Consider the following 20,500-nt stretch of genomic DNA (forward strand, 5'->3'; position numbering starts at 1 on the left):
TCTCTATCATACCCTCCAAGGCTCAAGAAACACTGAGTGAGAGGTGATGGAAAGAACATAAGAGTCAAAGAACGTGAGAGAAGTGCTTTGGAATGAATAAAGTGTTCATTACATTCATGATGTCATAGCAACTGTCGTTACCTACACAAGATCTGCACAATATAGGGCCCTCAAACACATCATCATGAATGATGGAGGAGGACAAAAACAGATCAAAATCGAAAACCAGTCATGAAGAAGAAGAGGTTCAGTGAAAGATGAAAGGGATTGGCAAAAGAAAGTAATGGGAAGGGATTATGATAAAAATAGGTTATACACATTTATGAGAGTTCTCAATAAAAACGTTTAAACAAAAAAGACATATGACAACCAAATTCTGGCAAGGATGTGTGGTAGGAGAGACACACATGCTTACAGGAATGTTAATGAATATAGCCATGTGGAAATCAGTATGGAGGCTTCTCAAACATCTGAGAAATAGAACTGCTATATGACCCAGCTACGCTACTCTGGGGGATTACCCAAAGAACTCAAAGGACATCATGCCAGACAGACACTTGCACATCCGTCTTTACTATCGCACTGTTCACAGCAGCCGAGGTATGGGTCCAACCTAGACATCCGTCAATCGATGAGTGGATAAAGAAAACGTGGTGCATTCCACAAGGGGACTTATTCACCCATAAAGAAGAACAAATTTTTGTCATTTGCAGGGAAATGGACAGACCTGAAGCTCATCATGTTAAGTGGAACAAGCCAGATTGAGCAAGACAAATCTCTCTCTCATAGGTAGAACCTAGATTGTATTTGAGGAGAAGAAGGGACAAGAAGGAAGGGTAGGGGAACAAGAGAGGGTAATGGGAGTTAATATGATCGTAGGATATGATGTACTTAAATAAAAATGTCATTATGAAGCCTATTACTTGGCCCAAGGAATATATGCTAATAAAAGATACTATAATAATAACAGAAATGACTCAGTAGGACTATAGAAAGAAAGGAATTGGGGCTGGGGAGATGGCTCAATGGGTAAAGCACTTAATACGCAAGCATGAGGACCTGAGTTTAGATCCTCAGAACCCGTGCATGAGGCTGGACACAGTAGTGTTGTTATCTCAGTGTGTCTATGGAAAAATGGGAGGTGGAAACAGGAGAATCCCTGGAAGCTCATGGGCCAGCCAACCAACTATCCTGGCAAATGCAGTGGTGAACAAGAGACCCTGTCTCAAATAAGTTGGAAGGTGAAGACTAACACCTGGGGTTGTCCTCTGCCCTCCACCACATGCATGCCCCTGGCATGAATGCTCATGCACACACACACACACACATACACACACATATACATGCACATTAAAAACAAATGCTCCTAGATATAAAAATAATGCCTGGCACATCCCAAATGCTCAGTGAGTATTAGCTAGTATAAACTCTATTGAATATGTGCTCTTTTATATTCTATGCTTCTGAAATGAGTGACTTTAAAAACCCATTTCATTCATGGAAGTTGACAGGCAGGGTTGAAATTTAATATCCTTCCATCTATCAGGTGGGCCAGTTTCCACATCCCTACAATGGATAGTGTTATTAAGAGGATTGGAGAATGATTGCAAGCTCTTGGCACATTTTCTGGCCCCCATTCAAGAAATAATAAGCTGCTTTACACATGATTTAAGACCAGACTGACAACACATTCTCAAGCAACCTTTCATTAATAGATCCCAGGTATCTGATTGGGTTACACTTTCAAACCACACCTCTTATGTTTTCTTAAATATCATAGAGGGGCTGAAACTACCCAGTAGAAAAGTAGAAAAGTATAAAAGGCCAGAGGCGTTCTGACTGAGAAATGTCTCATTCCTGGCACAATTATTCCAAAATTATCTTTGTTATCTGCAATCATTATATGAATTACATCCTCATTGCTCTGATAAAATACAAGAGCAACTTCAGGAAGGTAAGGCCTATTTTGCATCATCGTTTCAGGGGATTTTAGTCCACCATAGTGATGAAGACATGGCACAGAGGTTCCTGCCCAGTAGCCACAAACTTCTACTTCTTCACCTGGTGGCAGACAGGGAGCAGAGAGCTAGACCACAAACATCCTATCTAGGTCTCACCTCCCAACGGTTTCACCATCTCCCAGAACAGCACCACCAGCTGGGAGCCAAGCATACAAATGTGTGGTTCCATGTTCCCATGGGAAACACTGTGAATGCAAATGAAGCCATGCATTTGGCTTCGTATGCTGAAGACTTAGTTTAATACGAAAACATTTCTGTAGAGGGCGGCTTTTAATAACCAGTGAATAGTTACAGTGCAAAATACCTTACTCCACCTCTGTGGCTCATGGGTAGTAACCTCTCAGGGGAACTTTTGGTTGACGCATGTGATGGTGGTTTTTGATTGGCAATTTGACAAGATTTAGAATCACCAAGGAGATACAACCATTCAGGTAGTTGTGGGACATTGTGTAGATTAGGTTCTTAAGCAACATAATTCCATAGGCTGAAGACCAAGACTACATATTGAAAAAAAGAAAAGAAAAGAAAGTGAGCTGAGCACCAGCATTCACCTACTTCCTGACAATGGATCCAGTGTGACCAGCTGCCTCAGGCTGTGGCCACCATGGTGGGCTGTGTCCCCTTCAATCTGTGAGCCAGAATCAGTCTTTCCTTCCTTATGTTGCTTTCCTCAGGTTATTTGCCCAAATCAATAAGAAAAGTAACTGCCAAGAAAATAAAATGTCCTGACAAAACCACCAGAGAACACCTGCCACTGAGGATATTCCATGCTGCTGGCAATGCCACCAGTTACAGATCACATGACCAACCATCCACGAATGTCTATTCGATGTGTAAGTCAATGCCAAAAAGCAGTGGACTGTCTGACAGAAGCCTTTCTACCAAAAGGATATGTTCTACCATGCTATATTATGATAACTACTCATGCTTCTCCTGTCCTAATTAAAAGCAGAGCAAAATTGCTAGGTGCCCGTTCCCAGCAAGCCACCCAGGATGGTTCATCGTGCCTCACAGTCAAAGGCCATGTGTCAATTCTTGGAGATCGTGGAGATCAAGCCATTTTCGGGATCACTTGCTATAAGGTTTTTTGTTTTGTTTTGTTTTGTTGCTTTTTTCTTTTTTTAAGCAGCAAAGCCTTAGGCAAAAGCTTAGGGGCCAGAGGAGGAGAATCCACAGAAGCAGAAAGTAGATTAGTGGCTTGCGTCTGCTGGCAAGTGGGAATAGGGAAGGACTGCAGATGGGCCTTAGGGGTGTTTCGAGGGTGACAGAAATGTTCTAAAATTGGATGTGGGTGATGGTTGTGCAATGCTGTAAATTTTATGTAAAAGTTATGCTTTCATAAATTATACTTCAAGGGACTAGGGAGCTGCTTCAGTGAGTAAAGTGCTTTCCTCAAAAGCATGAAGACCTGAGTTTGATTCCCAGCATCCACATAAAAAAAAAAGCAGGACACATGCTTTAATCCCAGCACTGGGGAAGCGGAAATAGATGGATATCTGGGGCTCACTGGCCAGCCAGTCGAGCCTAGTTAGCAGACTTCAGGCCAGTGAGAGACCCTTTCTCAAAAAGAAAAAAAAAAAGAAGGTGGACAGTGTTCCTATAGTACAACACCCAGGCTTGTCCTCTGATCTCAACATGCACACACGGTGTACCCCCCACCCACACCCACACAGGGGCTTCAACACTAATACACATGCTGTGTTGAATGCAATGTCCACTGTAGGCTCATGTGTTTTGAATACTAAGTCCCTAGCTGGTGACAGTTTGGGAGGAGGAGTGTGTCTCTATGGATGAGATGTTCGGGGAAATATATTCCATCTCTGAGCCCAGGATTTTCACTCAGGTCATGTCACAAGCTGGGATGCCCTCTGTCTGAATTTGCCTTAATTTCCTTGCAATGACGAATCTTCCCTTCAAGTAAACTGAAATGATCCCTTTTCTCCTACGAGCTGTTTCTGGCTAGGTATTTTGTCCCAGCAACAAGACAGTGACTGATAAACACACATTAAGAATATACTTCAAGGGCTGGGGAGATGGCTTAGTGATGAAGCCGCTTGCTTGTGAACCTAAGGACCCATGTTCTACTCCCCAGATCCCACATAAGCCAGATACACAAGGTGATGCACATGCAATGTCACGTATGTGCCCAAAGGAGCATATAGTTCAGTTGCAGTGGCTGGAGGCTCTGGCATGCCAATTCTCTCTCTATCACACTCTCTTTCATAAAAAAATATATTTCATCTGGTCCAGCCATTGTGGAAATCAGTGTGGAGGTTCCTAAAACAGCTAAAGATTGATCTACCATATGACCCAGCTATAGTACTCCTAAGCATATATCCTAAGGACTCATCTCATTTCCTTAGAAGTATGTGCTCAACCATGTTGATTGCTGCTCAATTTATAATAGCTGGGAAATGGAACCAGCCTAGATGTCCCTCAACTTATGAGTGGATAATGAAGATGTGGTACATTTATACAATGGAGTTCTTCTCAGCAGTAAAGAAAAATGAAGTTAATGAAATTTGCAGAAAAATGGATGGATCTGGAAAGGATTATACTGAGGTAACCCAGGCCCAGAAAGCCAAGCACCACATGTTCTCCCTCATATATGGATCCTAGCTACAGATGATTGGACTTCTGAGTGAGAAGGAAAACACTCAGTAGTAGAGGCCAGTAAGCTTAAAAGGCGATATAAAGGGAAGAGAAAGGAAGGGAGGAGGTTAGTATTGTATATATGTAAGTAGAATTATTGAGATGGGAAGGGGATATGATGGAGAATGGAATTTCAAAGGGGAAAGTTGGGGGGGAGGGAGAGCATTACCATGGGATATTTTTTATAATCATGGAAAATGTTAATAAAAATTGAGAAAAAAATTTAAAAAAAGGAAAAAATATATTTCAATAAAATCGCTTGGAATGGGGAAAGAAAGTTTGCAATAGGGATATGAAGTTGTAAAATTTAGAAAGGATGTATTCCTATATTAGCCATGGCTCTGTGTCCAGCTGATGGTGTCTGCCCACCTTCTTGAACTAGCTCTTTCCTAGAACTATGTTCCAAGCAGAGCAAAGGAAGAATATTCCATTGGGCTTCAGCACTCCCTACACTGTTTGCTACTTGCATATGAGCTCAGAGATGCCCCAGCACTTTCTTGCAGCTCAGAGGCCACAGTGAGGTGAGACACAGCTCACGACAAGCTGAGAGTCAAGAAGCAGAGACCACAGTGAAGCCTGCGTTTGGAGTGGCAGAATACGTGAAAGAGGCCCAGTGTTGCGATTTGAATGTGAAACGTCATGCACAGACTCATGTATTTGAACACCTGGGCTGTCTGGGGAGGTTGTGGAACCTTTAAGAGGTGGAGGCTTTCTGGAGGAAGTGGGTTACTAGTGAAAGACCTTGAGATTTTAGAGACCTGCTCCATTTCTTCTGTGTTCTGTCAACAGGTCTGCCAAGATGTGAACACGCAGCCTGGGGCTTCTGCCACCAAAGATGGAAGCAGACCGTTCCTCTTCATGAAAGACTAGAGTCCATCAAACTGCTAGTCAAAATAAACATCCCTTAGGTTGCTTTTTAGATTGGGTCCTAGCAATGAGAAAAACGTAACCAATACACCAGAGGGTGAGGTAGGAGAAGCACAGGCATTACTAGATGCTGGTAAGTGCATAGATCCAGACAGGAACACAAGCTGAATCTCATCCATGGTGGAGAGCCTCTACCATCAGAAACCTTGTTTGGCTAAATGTCTCTCCTAAATATTAAGGCCTAAAGAGGGATATGCTACAACAATGAAAAATGAAGCTGGGCAGATGATCTCTAGAAACCATATCAAAATGCCAGGAGTGGTATCACATGCACCTGTAATCTCAGTGCCAGAGAGGTGGAGATAGGAAGATCCCTGGAGATCACTGGCCAGCCAGTCTAGTGGAATTGGTGAGCTCCAAACTAATGACAGACACCTTCTGAAAATAAAAAAGGTGAGAGATGACATCTAAGGTTGTCCTCTGGCCTCCACACACACACATGCACATGCACATGCACACACACAAACACATGCATATTCATAAATGTGTCAGACAGCTTCAGGTCACTGAAATGAACTTCCAAACCAGGCAGTTAAGGAAGAAGGGATATTTATTGAAGATGGAGGGGAAGTTCCATAATGGCAGAAGCAGCTGGTCCGCTTTCACAGGTCCAAGCAGAGAGAAAAAAAAAAAAATACACAAGCCAAAAGCCACACCACACAGCACACTTTAGCAACTCCAGGCAAAACTAAGCATTTTGCATATCTTTAGATTGGAATTTCAAATCCACCACCACACCTTAAGGCTGGACCCTAAGATCCACCCAGTGACACCTCCTCCAGCCAGGGGGCTGGAAATCCAAGAAGTCTTAATAAACTCCTGAATCTATTGGGGCGCATTTATTCAAGCAACCACAATTCACACAAAAATAAGTGAGTCAATGCCACATAAGGTACAATATCCACTAGCAGATTTTTCTCTGTGATGCCACTGGGCTTCATGATCTATTCAGTAGCACTTTGACTAAATTCACTGAAGCTGACCTACCCCACAGGTGTCAAGTAATAAGGTTGACAGAGAAGCAGAGAAGAAAAGGTAGAGAAGGGAGAGGTGCAGACGGACGCACAGCAGGAGATGCCCCAGGATGAACATGAATTAAACAGGAAATCGTGCCGTCTCTGGATTTTCCCACCTATGACTTTGAGTCTAAGAACATGTGCTTTTGTTTGAATATGGATTCATTAGCTAAGCTCTCAGACATTTTATTTCTTAATTGCCTAAAGTGACTCTAAGAGCTAACCATGAGCACAGAATGTAAAAACTTCCTCTCTGGTGACAGCCAAGTGGTCACCCATAATTGAGTCAAATGTCCTTCATTTAAGAGTCCATCCATCTCCGTGGTACGGAAATCTGGGATGCAGCATGTTATATGGCCTAGTTTGACTGTCCAGTGAAGTCCATGAAGGTACATGTGTGTGCACATGCATGCACACAGAGAAAGAAACGCACACACAAGCATACCCAGGAACACACAGCACAAATATACAATTGAAAAGGAAACTACCACTAGGTATGGTGGCTCAAACCTACCACCTACCACCTACCTTGGCTCACCACTTACCACCCCAGCAGAGAGGTAGTGGCAGGAAGATTACAAGATGAAGGCAAGTCGGAGGTGCAGACTGAGCTCAAGGCCAGCATGAGCAATTTAGTGAGACCATATATCAAAATGAAATATGAAAAGAGGGTTAGGCGTGTAGCTCAGTGATGCAGCACCTATCTACAATCCCCTAGTGAGGGGCTGGGGGCGTGGCTCAGTGGTAGAGCACCTATCTAGAATCCCCCAGTGAGGACCTGGGGGTGTGGTTCAGTGGTAGAGCTCCTGCCTAGAACCCCCCAGTGAGGGGCTGGGGGTGTTGCTCAGTGGTAGAACTCCTGCCTAGAATCCCCCAGTGAGGGGCTGGGGGTGTGGCTCAGTGGTAGAGCTCCTGCCTAGAATCCCCCAGTGAGGGGCTGGGGGCTGGCTCAGTGGTAGAGCACCTATCTAGAATCCCCCAGTGAGGACCTGGGGGTGTGGTTCAGTGGTAGAGCTCCTGCCTAGAACCCCCCAGTGAGGGGCTGGGACATAACTTAGCAATACAGTGCTTACCTAGGCTAGGGTATGGCACAACAGTGAAGCATTTACCTAACATGCTCAAGTTTGCAAATTGCCCAACCAAACCTTGATGTGGACACAATCTACCATCTACATCAGTCATATAAATAACATTAAAGAATGTAGGAAAACAGATTGGCCAGCCCTCAAATAGAAAAATAAAGTCAACTTTACCAGAAATGAAAGTAAAACCAAAATACAATGTATTTTAAACTGTAAGTTATGAGTCATTCATAAGACCCCTGAACACAAAGGTAATAATACTGTACAGAAATGGAAAGTTTTTCTCTTTTTCTTTTTCAGTTTTGTCGTTTGGTTTGATTTTTTTTAAGTAGGGATCTCATATAGCCCAGGTTAGCATTGAACTCACCATGTAGCCAAGGGTGACCTTAGATTCCTGATCATCCTGCCCCCACCTCCCAAGTGCTGGGATTAGAGGTGTGTACCCTCTCATCCAGCCGAGAATTTTCATTCACTTTTCCAAGTCACAGGTTGGCCGGGTCCTTTCACCTATGCAATTTGGCAACTGAATTAAAGGTCTAAAAGATTCTTATAAGTTTTGACTCAGTGCTTTCACTTGTATGAGATCTACATTGGAAAACAAAATCAAACACAAATGCAAACAACTTCTGCAAAATAGCTCACCACAGCATTATTTATGATCAGGAAAATAAAAAGCAGTGAAAAGCAAATAGCATCTGTCTAGAGGGGAAGGAGCAATTGAACAAAGGTAAGTCCATCTCTCCATGAGCTGCTCTTTTCCAGTGAGTTCTGCCCCGTGTGCCTGTCCCACTAGGCCGAGTGTGACCTGAATCAGCTTGCTGCCCCAGCACAGAGCTAATGTGAATCCAACCACCATGAAGGCTTTATGATCCCCGTGTAAAATGAATGATGTAACCTGGAGCAAATTATCCAGGACGTAATGAATATAGGAAGGAATGTGTGGATGGAGGATATCACACTGGTCAACAAACCTTCCTTATTGAAGATTTTGACCCCTACACTCTTCCCAAAGACTCAAAAGGCTTGACATTCCCTATAAAAACTAAACCCACCAAAACAAGAGAACAATTCAGAATTAGAATGAAGGTGCTATTGATGGAGCTCTCGGTCAAGTGCTTGTCTAGCAAGCATAAGGACCTGAATTTGATTCCCACATTTAAAAACACACAAAAGGGCCGGGTGTAGTGGAGCACGCCTTTAATTCCAGCACTCTTGAGAGGCAGAGGTAGGAGGAGCGCCATGAGTTCAAGGCCACCCTGAGACTACATAGTGAGTTCCAGGTCAGCCTGAACTAGAGTGAAACCGTACCTTGAAAAAGAAAAGAAAAGAAAAAAACACACACAAAAAAATCTGGAGATGGTGGCGTGAATACGTAATCCCAGCACTGGAGGCATGGAGACAGAAGGATGCCTGAGGTCATTGGTAAGCTAGTCCGTTCCATTTTCAGAGACCCTGTCTCATAAAAAGGTAGATGGATGGTGTTCCTGAGGAACAACACTGGAAATTGTCTTCTGGCCTACACACCAGTACACATGTGAACATGAACATACACAAAGATAATGAAAGGATTGAGAATGTAGCCAGCCACACAGTGCTTATGTGGAACCCACCAGTGACGAACCAGGGTTGTAGCTCAGTAAGGACAATTGTTTAGAATCCCCCAGTGAAGGATTGTGGGTGCAGGTCAGCAGTAGGGTCCCTGCCTAGAACTCTCTAGTGAGGAGTCAGGGTGTGCATGAGGGCTGGGGGAGGTAGTGGAACACTAATCTAGCATATGAGAAGTACTGGGCTCCATCCCCAGCACAGAACAAAATAAAAATAAATAAATAAAAGTCGGGGGCTGAAGAAATGGCTTAGTGATTAAAGCACTTGCCTGTGAAGCCTACGGATCCAGGTTCAATTCCCCAGTGCCCACATAAGCCAGATGCATAAGGTGGTGCATGTGTCTGGAGTTCGTTTGCAGTGGCTAGAGGCCCCGGCATGCCCATCCTCTCTCTATCTGCTTCTTCCTTGCTCTCCCTCCCTACCTCAAATAAATAAATATATAAAATATTTTTTTAAATAAATAAAAAATGACATGAATGAAAAACGAGAATGGAAGACAGGGAAAGGAGAAAGGGGCAGAAAAATAAGTTGCCACCAGACACCAGGGAAGGATTTAATTATTGCGAGTGAGAACTGAATTTAGCACTGTGATTGCTGACAGCTGAAACAAAGCATGAACTAGTTGCATAATAGATTTCATATTGTCTATTGTCAGAAAAAAAAAAAAAAAGAAAGGACAGTTTCATTGGAAGAATGAGTTATTGTCGAGTAAGGGATTAAAATAGTGAGTTCATGCTTCTGTTATTTATGGTTTTAAATAAGTGACACATGGCAAGGAAATCAGCCAACCCCTCCCCTCCCCCCGGCCCCGCGCCTTCTCAATCTTGCTCATCTCTCCTACCGGACAGCATCCCTCAGAGAGCTAGGCTGCCCTTAGTTCTCTGTTATCCACGTGTCTGCTTCCTGAGGCAGAGCTGAAGAGTCCAGGAAGGAGTGTGACCCTCCTTCAGCGGAGGAAAATCCAACAAAACCCAAAGCAGCTGCCAAACACGACTGTGTCCTCCTTGCAAATCAGATGGTCGAGATTGGACAAGCGCACTGGCTGCCCATGCAGACTGGCCATGACAAAACCAGCCTAGGCCAAGGTCATCGGAGGAGGCGCCTCCCAACTCTGCCACCGATCCCCAGCTCCACCAGCACGCGCCACAGGGAAGGAACTTTCGCTTGCATTTGTCTTTCTGAGCCTGGCTTCTTTCATTCGTTCACTTAGCATCATGACCTCCAGTTCCATCTGTTTTCCTTCAAATGACATCATTTCATTCTCCCTGATAGCTGAGTAATACTCTAGCATGTACCTACGGCACATTTTCTCCCCACTCTTTTTTTTTTTTTTTTTTTTTTTTTGAGGTAGGGTCTCACTCCAGCCCAGGCTGACCTGGAATTCACCATCCTCCTACCTCTGACTCCTGAGTGCTGGGATTAAAGGTGTGCACCACCACACCTAACTTCTGGCTTCTGTCTCTTTTTGGATGCATGTATGTGTTTGATGTGTGTGCCCCACATACATGCATGTGGAGGCCACAGAACTCCAAGTGTTCTCCTGTTGCTCATTTGTGTGTTTTATTTTTTTTTATAATTTTTTTGTTTTATTTTTATTTAATTTATTTGAGAACAGCAGACAGAGAGAGAAACAGGCAGAGAGAGAGAGAGAGAAAATGGGCGCACCAGGGCCTCCAGCCACTGCAAACGAACTCCAGACGCCTGCGCCCCCTTGTGCATCTGGCTAACGTGGGTTCTGGGACTCGAGCCTCGAAACGGGGTCCTTAGGCTTCATAGGCAAGCACTTAACTGCTAAGCCATTTCTCCAGCCCTGTGTTTTCTTTTTTACACCTACACTTTTGGTGTATTTTTATTTATTTATTTGAGAATGACAGACACAGAGAGAAAAGGAGAGAAAGAGAATGGGTGCACCAGGGCCTCTAGCCACTGCAAACGAACTCCAGACGCGTGCGCCCCCTTGTGCATCTGGCTAACATGGGTCCCTTCTCAGGCAAGTGCTTAACCACTAAGCCACCCTCCAGCCCAATCACTTGTGTGCTTTCTAACATAGGATCTCTCCTTCAACCTGGAGCTGCTGTCCCTCAGAGAGCCCCAGTCATTCTCCTGTCTCTGCCCCATAAATGTAAGCTTTACAGGTATGCATGACCACAAGCAGCTTTTAACACAGCTTCTAGGGAGTAGAACTTGGCAGTCTCCAGCCCAAGAGGCCCTCATGCCAAACACTCTGAATTGCTGAAGCATCTCTCTGGCCCATATTTTCTCTTTTTTATGCCACATTGTCTTTACCCACCTGTGATAGTTCATCTAGGTTATCAATTTGACAGGATTTAGGATCACCATGGAAACAAACCTATGGGCATGTTGTGAAGAGTTTATAGGTTAGGTTAACTGATGTAGGAAGATTCACCCCAATTGTAAGCAGCACTATTCCTTACATGGGCTGGGGTCCCAGAATGAATAAAAAGAAAAAAAAAATAGCTGAGCATCACCATTCATCTGTCTCTCTGCTTCTTGCCTGTGGACTGCTTCATGCTGGTTCATGCTCCTGTGGCTTTTGCCAGATTATTTTGCCACAGCAACAAGAAAAGTATGTAACTCACCACCACTCAGAGACTCTGTGGCCAGAAAGCATGGGTTGGAAATAAAAGAGACAGGTGTCCTTTACCTGGGCTGAACTCCAGACTCCCAATAAAGTAGTAAGTACAGGAACATGGGCAGGAGGGACAGTGGGAGAAAAAACTCACAATGGCAGTTTTCCTAGATGCCAGTTATTTGAGGGGAGAAGAAAGGGTCTCATATCAGGACAGCAAAGCAAAGGCACATACTGTTATACTCCCCAAAATAAAATGCAAAGAACGAGTTCAGAACATTGGAGAAGGTGAAATGCCAACAGAACTTCACCTATGTATCCAAAACAGGAGAAAACCAGCCCCAAGGAACAGGGTTCCTGGTTCTTAAGTAGGATGGCAGGTGGTGACCAGACTCGGTTTTGGTTGTTAGGTTGTTCATTTAGAGATATGGTCTCAGCTAAGCCAGAGTGGCCTTGAATTTCCCACATAGTGGAGAATGACCTTGAACTTTAGGTCCTCCTGCGTCCACCTCCCAAGTGCCAAGAGTACAGACTTACGTAAGTTTATATGGCGCTGGGGATGGAATGCAGACCTTTGTGCATGCTATGCACTGTACCCCTGAATTACACCCTAGCCCTAACCCCAGCCTCAGGGTCCATTTTTTTTTTGATGAATATAACAAGGTAAATGAGGAACCAAGTATCCAGATGGGTGTGGGGACACACACCTATAATCACAGCACTGGAGAGGCTCAGGGAAAAAAGAAGGCGGCTAGCCTGGGCTACAAGGTGAGACTTTCTCAAAAGATAAAAATAAAATCCAGGAGGAAAAAAATAAGATACTCCCAACATTTCTCTGAACTTGGTCTCCCATAGACCTACCAGGCACTGAACATAGTCAAGACACAAAGCCCCCGAGCTTAAACGTTGATGTCATCTCATGACATGAAGGAAGGACCCCTCTCCTCTCTTACATGAGCAACCTGGGTAAATAAATACAAGGGGGTGGTGATGTCCCAACTCCTCATATCTTCTTCAACCCTTCTTCCAACTGACTTGATCTTTAAATGTTCATTATCAATCACTGGGATAGGGATGGAGAAGTGACGCCCCAAAAGGGGCCACTTCCAAAGAAGAGAACTGTAGGTTTTATCCTGTGGAGGACTGATCTTCAAAAAGATCAGCCAGCTAAGGAAAGAGGTCGAGCTCCGTTCTCTGTAGCAACCACGGGCGCTCCACAGGAGGATCACACACAGGACGGTCTCTGAGGCACATAATTCCATGTGTGCTCTATTTTAAAGCGGAGCCCTCGGTGCTACCTTGATTTTGTAGAATTTACACTGAAAGGGCAGAAAATGTCACACCATCTTGTGTGTTCCCCACTTCCATGTGCTCTTTGCAAGAAAATCAAACGCAGCTGTTTCCAAAGCCTTAGCAAGCACCCACAATGTCTACGGCACACAATCTAAACTGTGCAGATTTTCTGAGAGGCGAAAGGGTAGAGGGAAAGAAATAGCAGCAGAAATCTGTTTGTGAAGACAGGCTTGGTGGCTCACGTTTGTAATCCCAGCACTCAGGAGGCTGAGGCAGGAGGATTGCCACAAGTCTGAAGCAAGCCTGGGCTACCCAGTGAGACACTCTCTCAATAAATAGCAAAACAAAATAGATGTGGTCATGAAGCACCTCTGAGACAAAACTTCCTCCTGTACAAAATGAGGACTCCCCTGTCCTTACAGAGGTGACCTTATGGTAGTGTGATTAAGAGTGCACCTGTAACGAAACTTATGTAGCTATTTCCTCTGAATTGAAACATTCCTTTCTGGTGGGAGGCTGTTAAGATTCAGAAAGTAAAGAAAAGGTACAAGGTTCAGGAAGTAAACAAAATTCACAAATCTCAGGAAACTCCTGAAACTTCTAAGGTTCCCAGGGGCTTTCTCAAGGTTACAGAAGCAGCAATAATTTCTGGGGAAGAGGAGTAGAGCTGCCTACAAGTTGTCACGGAGCTCAAGATGGGTTTTCAGTCATCCATATTTCTGTAAGTAACCCCTCATCTAGGGATGGATTAAGGTAGACCTGGGTGGAATCCTTTCTTTAGTTTGTCCTTGATGCCCCATCTGGGGTAAAGAGATGTTTGTTTGTTCATGTCTCCCCAGGGAAAGTCAAACGAGAGTCTAGCACTTTCTTCGGTCTTGTCTCTTCCATCCTCCTGGCCTGTTTCCTCCTCCCTTACCCACTTGCAAGGCTGGGTCATGAAGGGAGACAGCTACAGGAGACGAACCAATTTCAATACCCTACATTATGAGGACTTTCCTTTGAGCAAATTATCCATGGCCAGCCTCTATCACTGAATTGCATCCAAGCCTTAATGTGCTCAGGGTGAAAGTTAACAGAACACCCAAATCGTCCTCTCATGTGCAGACAAGGAAGAGAACAGAATGTTTCAGACCACTAGGAAAATGAAGAGGGCCCAGGATCCTGGGATAAGCTCTAACACCATGTTAAAAGACAACTACTAAGGGCTTGAGGGATGGCCCAGAGGTTAAGGCGTTATCCTGCAAAGCCAAAGGACCCAGGTTCAACTTCCTAAGGACCTACGTAAGCCAGATGCACAAGGTGACGCATGCATCTGGTGTTTGTTTGCAGTGACCAGAGGTTCTGGCGTACCCATTCTCTTTCTCTCTCTCTCTCCCCTTCTCTCTCTGTCTCTAATAAGTGAATAAACATAAATAAAATTTAAAAGATACTTAAGCCAGGCATGGTGACACAAGGCTTTAAAAAAGACAACCACTAAGCTATAACCCAAGCCCACAAACTTTGTTTCTGTTGCATCAAACTTTTCCTGAAGAGAGGCTGGGGGTATGGTTCAGTGGTTTAAAATGCTTGCTTACAAGCACCCTGATGTACACGCCAGTGCAATAGTGGCACACAGCCTTGGTGGATAACCGATAGCTTTCCGACAGGCTAAGAGATCCTCTCAGTGTAAAGGAACCCATATCTGGAATTGGGAACCAGATCAGAATCCTATGGAAACAAAGATTATGCTCTCCAGTGTCAAGCTCTCACCAGTCTTTGGCTAAAAGAGGGGTTACAGACATTAAATTCTCCCTAAGTTAATAATGCTTATCCCATTTAAACTAGGCTGACTTCACTCTCTGTTGGAGAATCTGTTCTTTTTCAGCAGACCTAGGACATGAACTACCTCTCATACTTCAGGCAAACCACAGCTGAATCCACAGAGGAATGGGGAGATGAGCAAGAGTGTTGCTTCCATGCTGAACCTGATAATCAGCACCAGGGTGAAGACAGGGTGAAGGAGACGGACCCTGAGGACACTCAACACCTACCAAAGCAGAGATCCAGAGGCTCCTAAGAGCTCATCACTGAAGTAGACTTAAAACTCACCGACCACGGCTCAAGGAATTTTGCAGGAGGGGGGGGGGCAGAAAGATTGTAAGAGCCACAGGTTGAGGCATCATGCCCAGAGGCACTCCCCCAAAATAACTGCTGCTCCCACAATACATAAACCACAACCCCATAAACCCTGAAATCCCACTGAGAAGGGTCCACAATGGAATGGGGACAGGGTTGAGGGAAAAGAGGGTACCAATACATAATGTACCCATATGAAATATGTTGCTAACAATAATAATAATAATAATAAAATAGTATATAATTATATATTATATAATAATAATACGAGAATAATAATAAAAAATTTAAAATGCTTGCTTGCAAAGCCTTCAGGTCTAGGTTCAATTCCTCAGCCATCCCCTTATCTCATCTTAGGGATGTGGCTTGTGGATCTTGTAAATTTTAGAAACTTCTTGAGACTTGTGAGATCCTGAGCTCTGCTTACATCCTGAGTCCTACTGAGCTGCTTAACTTCCCAAGACTTCAGGAGACTACCTATGTTTCAATTTGGAACCTCCTAATAAGCCTCCCTCCAGGATGAAATGTCTTCACTCAGAGGAAATTGCTATAGAGCAGTTTCCATACTTGGAATCCACGTGCATCCCTGTGTGTTAGACAGATGGAATTCTTATTCAAGAAACAATAACGGAAAACACAAACCTGTAATCTGAGACTTGAAGGTGAAAATAGGAGGGTCAGAAGTTCAAGGCTAATCTCAGCTACCTAAGTAAGTTTCAGGCCAGCCTGAGCTACAGGAGACCCTGTCTCAAAAAAAAAAAAAAAGGACAAAACAATGTTAATAATAATAATAGAAATAATGGAGTGGGGTATGGTCAACACACCTGTAATCCTAGCACTAGGGAGGCTGAGACAGGAAGCTCAACAGAAGTTCAAGTACACTCCATCTAAATGAAAGAATGAATGTGCACATGAATGAATGAAATAAGGATTCACGTGCATTTGTCTCTACACAATCATTTGACCAGCACACAATAGGACTTATTTCCCCTTTAACTATAATGAACTACTTATGCTATAACTTTTTAATGTTTTCAGCAAAAACAACAATAATGGGCTGGAGAGATGGCTTAGCAGTTAAGGCACTTGCCTAAGAAGCCTAGGGACCTAGGTTCGATTCCTCACTACCCATGTAAGCCAGATACACAAAGTGATGCATGCATCTGGAACTCGTTTGCTGTGGCGGGAGGCCCTGGTGTGTCCATTCTCTCTCCTTCTGTCTCTGTCTATCTGTCTGTCTGTCTCTTTCTCTCTCAAATAAAGAAATAAATAAATAGGGGGAAAACACTTAAAATCTAAATAAATAAATAAGTGGAGCTAGCCAGTTGAGTTGAGAAAGTTAATAAGTGTAGGTGGACAAGCCTAGCTGGTCCAAATTCAGGCTCCTGGTATTTACCAGGCCCTGAAGACAGGAATGTGAAAAGACCCAGCCCTAACTTCAGAATGCAAAGGCAGTATTTTCCCTCTCTCAATCTTTGTTCACTGCAGGGAAAGTTTTCCAGTTAATAATAATTTTGCCAAAGATAGGAAATAGTCCATCAAAAGTGGAATCATTGAAGCAATTTGAGATTAATCCAAAGGCATAAATATAACAAATCAGCTCTAAAAGCTCTTCCAAAAAAGATCTTGAAAAATGTTCCTTGGCTGGAGAGATGGCTCAACAGTTGAAGGCACTTGCTTGCAAATCCTGCTGACCTGGGTTCAATTCACCACAGAAAGCCAGCTGCACAAAGTGAGGCATGCATCTGGAATTTGTTTGTAGCCCTGATAATCAGACTCTTTCTATCTTCCTCTATCCTCTCTCTCTCCTTCCTTCCCTCCCCCCACTCCCCTTTCTCTTCTCTCTCTCCCAACTTGCAGGCAGTTCCATCGTAGAGTCTCCTTTCAAAAAACGGCTCACTGAAGCTGGGCATGGTGGCTCGTGCCTTTAATCCTAGCACTCAGGAGGCAGAGGTACGAGGATCGCCTTGAGTTCAAGACTACATAGTCAACTCCAGGTCAGCCTGGGCTAGAGTGAGAACCTACCTCAAAACAAACAAACAAAAAAAATGGCTTACTGCTTATATAACCTTGGGGAGGGGCTTGTGAAATTTGTAACCTTCTGAGCTTCCTAAGAGTCTGTCTCTTTTCCAGGAGGGAATATCATTTTAAAGGGAATAGCTAACTAGCACTTATATTCCCAACATTATTTTTTGTTTGTTTGTTTTGAAACAGGGTCTCACTATTTAGCTTGTCGTGGCACAAAGTCAAGGTCCTCCAGCATTAGTGCTAGACTCACAGGCACACACCACCATATGCGATCCCAATTCCTTGAGGGCATATATTTGCTTTGATATAAACTTCCATACACCCCAGATCCTAGTGGCCTAGTGGCAGTGGCTGTAGCAGCAAGCTTCTATTGCTGTGTTGGCTAAGCTTGACTTGCCATTTGATTGACATGACAGACAACAAGGAGATTAGTAAAGCAACCTCTGAGTGTGTCTGGAAATGATTAGGTCATGAGGACTTTGACCTAATCAATGAGTGGATGCTAACTTTGAATGGACAATTGGGATATGGTGTAACTATCAAAATTGGGGCCTGGTTAGAAGAAGGAGATTGTTGGTACATTCAAAGGATATATCTCCTGTGTCAAAGGATATATCTCTTCCTCTCTCTCTCTCTCTCTCTCTCTCCTTCCTAACAAGAGGTCAAGAAGCTTTCCTCCACCATGCCTTTCTGCTGTGGTGTTTCTGCCTCACTACACCTCCAAAGCAATGGAGGCTGCTGACCATAGACTGGACTGGACAGAAACCTCTCAAACATGAGCCAAAATAAACTCTTCTTCTAAAATATCTCTCTCAGAAATTTGTTACAGTCACAAAAATGGTGACTGTCACACTATCATGTTCTAAGACACTGTTTAAAAGTTGCTTTAAGCTCGGCGTGGCAGTGCATGCCTTTAATCCCCAGCACTCGAGAGGCAGAGGTAAGAGGATCACCATGAGTTCAAGGCCACCCTGACTCCATAGTGAATTCCAGGTCAGCCTGGGCTAGAGTGAGACCCTATCTCAAAAAAAACAAAAGTTGCTTTAAAGAAACACAGTAGATGAGCTGAGAGATGGCACTGTGGTATGAAGTGCTTGCTGCACCAGCATGAGGACCTGAGTTCGGATCCTCAGAACCAATGTAAAAAACGGGGCACAGCTGTGTGTGCCTGCAATCCCAGTACTGGGGAAGCAGAGATGGGAGGATGTTGCTGGCTTGCTAGTCTAGGCAGACAGTGAGCTCTAGGTTCAGTGAGAGACTGTCTCAAAAAATGAGGTGACAGGGCTGGAGAGATGGCTTAGTGGTTAAGCGCTTGCCTGTGAAGCCTAAGGACCCCGGTTCGAGTCTCGGTTCCCCAGGTCCCACGTTAGCCAGATGCACAAGGGGGTGCACACGTCTGGAGTTCGTTTGCAGAGGCTGGAAGCCCTGGCGCGCCCATTCTCTCTCTCTCCCTCTATCTGTCTTTCTCTCTGTCGCTCTCAAATAAATTTTTAAAAAAATGAGGTGACAGTGGTTGAGGAAGACACCTGACATCAACCTCTGATCTCCACAATGACATGGCATAAACACGTGTTCACATACACCCACACACACATGAGCATGCACAAATACACATCACACACACACACAGAATGAAACACAATAGGTAAAAACTTGTAAAAGAAAGTAGACTGTATCCATCTCTTTATAGGATTTCCTTCAATACTGACCTCTCTTAGTACATTTTAAAATACACTTTGCAGGCTGGAGAGATGGCTTAGTGGTTAAGGTGCCTGCCCATGAAGCCTAAGGACCCGGGTTTGATTCCCCAGTACCCATGTAAGCCAGATGCACAAGGTGGTGCATGTGCCTGGAGTTTGTTGCAGGGGCTAGAGGCTCTGATGTGCCCATTCTCTCTCTGTCTCTCTCTCTCTCTCAAATAAATAAATAAGTAAATAAAATACAATTTGCCCCAGAGAACTCTACTTTGAGGGCTACTGCTGAAGAAATAGCTCCACCACATAAAAATGATCTAAAACGAGTCCAGACAGGCTTACAAATGAAGCCCTTCACAGCCCTGGCAGAATGAATCCCACGCTGCTGGCTAATATGGTCCTCAGTGACCACAGTGTGAAGTGCTCCTCAGCTCCTCTCAGGGGATCTGGCACATCTCAAAGGTGTGGAAAGCCTCTCAACATCCCCATTAACCCTGGATTCCATGAAATTTCCCCTTCCGCTGTCTTATGTTGTTATTAAACCTGTCAATCAAATCTCTACCTCATCTCCCCAACTTATCTATGAAATGCTTGAAGGTCAGGTTACAACCAGCAATCTCACTGAATCTTCCCCCTTTCTCCCCACAAGTGTACTTTGTGCACCCCCAAGGTGAAGAATGATAATGTAGGAGGTGTCCTGATGAAGGCGGAGCCCCAGGATCCAAACGACCCGATTTTGTACTCTAGCTCCAACCCTTGCGACTTCCGGAACTTCAGGAAGAGGGGAATAAATATCATCGAAGGAAAAGGGTGTACGATTTTGAAAATGTCACAATGAAACCCATTACTTTGTATAATTAACACATGCCACTAAAAATCACAATTACAGGCTGGGGAGATGGTTCCATGCATAAAGTGCTCATTGCGCAAGCATGATGACCGGAGTTAAGATGCCCAGCACCCACTGAGCAATCATGGCAGCTGCCCACCAACCCAGTGCTCAGGAGGCAGAAACGGAGGATCCCTGGGATATACCTGCCAGCTAGAGTAGCAGAAAAGGCAAGCTCTGGGTTCAGCGAGAAATCCTGTCTCGCTAACCAATAAAGCGAAGAGCAGCTGAGGAAGGCACCCGACATCAACCTCTGGCCTCCACACACATAGGTTCACATGCATCCCACACAAATACAAACACGCATGCCTGCACACACATACACATGCCAAAAAAAAAAATCACAATCAAGGCAGATGGCTCAGTGGAAGACGCGCTCGCTGCGCACGTGTAAGGACCTGAGTTTGGATGCCCAGATGCCACCTGAAGCCAGACGCTTTAAAACTACCAGCTAGAATGATGCTCTGCCTATGGCAAGAAGGGAAGAGCCAGAATCGCCTGGAAGCTTATAGGCCAGTTTGGAGAATGTAGCAATGAACGATGAGAGAACCTGCCTCAAATAAGGTAGACAGTGAAGACCAACATACA

The 20,500-nt window shown here is 44.3% G+C and overlaps 1 protein-coding gene across 1 annotated transcript in view; it reads right to left on the reverse strand.

Moving 5' to 3' along the window:
* The window catches only part of Caln1 (calneuron 1), a 471,181-nt gene that overhangs the window by 356,580 nt on the left and 94,101 nt on the right, over positions 1–20,500 (reverse strand). The window lies entirely within an intron of this gene.

Source organism: Jaculus jaculus, chromosome 2, assembly GCF_020740685.1.
Source record: "Jaculus jaculus isolate mJacJac1 chromosome 2, mJacJac1.mat.Y.cur, whole genome shotgun sequence".
NCBI lineage: Eukaryota > Metazoa > Chordata > Mammalia > Rodentia > Dipodidae > Jaculus > Jaculus jaculus.